The 3,683-nt window shown below is 37.6% G+C and overlaps 1 pseudogene; it reads right to left on the reverse strand.

The window, feature by feature from the left end:
- LOC105293696 overlaps positions 1 to 3,205 on the reverse strand; it is a 9,033-nt pseudogene extending 5,828 nt beyond the window's left edge.
- Positions 3,206 to 3,683: the final 478 nt, after the last annotated feature.

The following is a 3,683-nucleotide window of genomic DNA, read 5'->3' on the forward strand; positions in this document are numbered from 1 at the left end:
GACCTCCAAGAAGAAGTCTGTTCTTCTGACCTATGTTCTGCAGAGACTTGTATTTTTCTTACCCAGCCTGAATCTCAACAATGAAAGCTGTCCAATTAGATTCTAGTCTCCATGAGGGCAGGGACCATGCCTAACCAATTAAATCCTACATCCCACTGGCAAACGTTGCCTTCATATATTAATAAACAGAGGATCTAGGACTGTATTTCCAAATATGAACTTAAATAGCTGAAAAGCCAGACTAAGAATAAAATAAAAAGAGACCTTTCAACACTCACATTTCTATGGACAGGAAGAGGCTGAAAAATAAACTACCCAGCTGCAAACACAGGCCATTTCTGTGGAACAGGAAAGCTGAGTTGGCACAATTAAGAGTACAGTGGACAGCCTAATGGTGGCCGTAGATCAGGGAGTAGGACTGGATTCTAATCAAAAAACTGGTGAGAGGAGCACTGTCAAATTTTAGGATTACTGAAGATGTGTGTCTGCTATGTTCTTCCCATTTTCCCTCTTTGTAAACTGAAATGTCAGTTATGCTGTCTTATGCCTGACAATTACTGTATGCTGGGTGATTTTAGGGCAGATAACTGGTCTCTTCAGGCCATAAGTCCTCAGATCTAGAAGTATCATACCAAGGAACCCAACCAGGAACTCCATCCACACCTAGACTCGATTTAGATAATGCGATTCTGAATCTTAAGCTTGATTCTCTAATGGGTTGCGATTTTGAGAGAGGTCTTTGGCAGGGCGAGTGTATTCTGAAGAGTGGAGGACTATAAATAATTCATGGCCAAAATCAGTCTATAGAAATTTTAAAACCTGGCCGCAAATTCTTTAGTACTCTTCTTCCCATGGAGAGGTGGGAGTAAGTGCCTCATCCCCTTGAGCTTGTGACTACTTAAACAATAGAATATGATAAAAATTAGGCTATGTCACTGCGGAGGCTAAATCATAAAAGGCCATTCAGTGTCTGCCTTGCCTGCTGTGACATTCACTAAGGTACCATTTAAGATGTCTAACTACTCTGAAGCTGTCATGCTATATGGAAACCCAGCTATATGAAGAAGCCAAGTGGAGACATGCCTGTCAATCATGTCAGTGGGGCCTGTCTTCACATCATCCCAGCTCAATAATAAATGAAGATCAGTGATTCACAAAGTTAGTGCATGGACCTCTAAGGGCAAGTGAGCTTCTTTCAAGGAGTCTGCGAGGTCGAAGTATGTTTAAAACTATTTAATAGTGCTAACACGTTATTTGCCTTTTGCACTGTGTTGATATTTGAAGTTCTGCAAAAACCGCTGATGCCTTAGCACGAACCAAGGCAGAGCCTCCACCTTATCCTAACACTCTTTAAATTCTTCGCTACCATGCACTTGCAGTAAAAGAAAAAATAAGGTCATTGTCACTTAAGAATATCCTTGGCGATGCAGGAAAAAATATTAATTTTGTTAAACCAAGATCCTTTAGTACTCATCTTTTTAATATGCTATGTGACAAGAGGTGCATAAATAGGCATAAAGGACATCGCTGCGTACAAAGTCTGCTGCTTGTCTCAAGAAAAAGCACTTGTGCGATTGCGTAGTGGGCTGAACGAGGCGCTTCTTTCACTAAATACCAATTTTTACAGGAAAGAATGACTGAAAAACTATGGTTAATCCTCATTAGACACTTGCAAATTATTTTCTCCAAAAAGAAAGAACTACTTCAAAGAAAAACATGACTATTGATCGTCGACGAAGAATTTTTAGTTTATATCTGCCACTATTAGCTTAATAGCTCCCCAAGATTTTTCTGATGAGATGGGTGATGATTTTAATTAATGTCATTCTTTAATTTTTATGATGAAATATACCAACATTTGCAAGATCTGCCTAGCTCGATGAAACAATATTTTCCTAATGACCTGTGCACATTATAAAAATTATTCATGAGTAAAAGATCCATTCAAAGTGAAAGATATGTCAATGGATTTTAATGCGAGAGAGAGCAGAATGCTCCCTAGTGCAGTTTCGGATTCCACACTGCAACAGAACCTTAAGAAAATACCTCTTGTAAAATTTTGTATTGTACTGAAAGAGAATATTCACATTTATCTGAAGAGGCTATTAAAATGTCCCTCCTTTTCCAACTTTACCTCTGTATAAAATCAGGTTTTCTTCATACACTTCAATCAAAACGAGATATCATAACACGGGGCACAGAAGCAGTTATGAAAAACTGAATGTTTTCTATTAAGTCGGAAATTAAGGGTTTTTGCAAAAAAATGTAAAATAATGTTACTCTTTTCACTTTTTTGTTTTGGAAAATACAGCTTTTTTATTTAAAAAGTTATATATGATATCAATTAAAGAGCTTATCGCAGCTATTTTAAATACATTTAAAATAAATTTCTGTCTTAATTTTTAGTATGGTGAGTAGTGATGTTTATAATCCACATAAACAAAGACCCTTTGAGGCCGGAATAATTTTTAAACATGCGAAAGTGTTCCAAGACCAAAACAAACAAACAAAAAACCCCCAAAAAAACAAAAAACAAACAAACAAAAAACCTGCCCCAATGATTCCAGACCTCAGTTGTTCCAGGCCTGCCAGCCACTCGAATGTTCCCAGCTGAGGCCACAGTCGGCACGGAGCAGACACAGGCTATCCTGCTGTGCCCTTTCTGAACTCCTCACCCACATGCATTTCCTAGATTTCGCCATGTCCCTCATCCTAAATTTCCTGGATTTACCAAATTGGCTAGATTTGATCTCTGAGGTCGCTCATGAAGTGCTTCCCTGTTTTCAGTTTTCATAACCAGAAATTTAATTCAGGCACTTAGCTTCTCTCTCTCCAAAGATGGCAACAGCCTTCTAATAATCTGCTTAGCTCCAGCTGCCCCTACAGTCAGGCTAGTACTTTATGGCAGGAGATCTTTTTTTTTTTTTTTCCTTTTAAGGATACATCGGGCATTATTAGCTTCCTGCTGAAAATCCTTCCATAGCTAGTCATCACCTTCAAGATAAAGAGTAAACTCTCAGGGGACCACTAAGGCTCACGTAATCTGACTTCTACCGTCTGGCCTCACTTCCATTATAAACGCTTTTTAAATTTCAATAGTTTGCTACTAACAGTAGCTTCCAGAATAAACCATTATCTCTAAAATCTCTGTGCTCCTGTATTCACCTTTCCCTCTGCTGTATCCTGTTAAACTTTCAAGATCCATGTTACTAACCACCCTTTTTTGGAAGTAGAAGAATGAATTAGGCTTTCTTCCCTGTATATTTATATTACCTCCGTTTATAGCTGCATTTGAACATTTATCAGAATATTTAACGTACGTCGTACTGGCGGCTCACTTAGAAACAGAATTATGTTCCATCTTTGTATTTTTGAAATCCGTTATCTATCCCAGTGTCAAACAAATATCTGTGGAATGAATAAAGGAACTGCTTCCTATACAGCAGACATTTCCTCCAGGATTGGAAAATAATTTAGCCATCTATAGTGAGAATGCTGTATTAAACAAAGATTCTAAATCGAAGAGTTACAAATGGTCTTTAAACAAGTCAATTAAAAAAACAGGTCATTCACAGTCAGAGTAAATGTTACTAATAAGAAGACATCACAGATTCTATTAGTTTTCATCTAAGAATTATACTGTCTTTTTTACTATTTTAATATGTGCTTAATCCGACATTCCA

Source organism: Pteropus vampyrus, unplaced genomic scaffold (assembly GCF_000151845.1).
Source record: "Pteropus vampyrus isolate Shadow unplaced genomic scaffold, Pvam_2.0 Scaffold75, whole genome shotgun sequence".
Classification (NCBI taxonomy): Eukaryota; Metazoa; Chordata; class Mammalia; order Chiroptera; family Pteropodidae; genus Pteropus; species Pteropus vampyrus.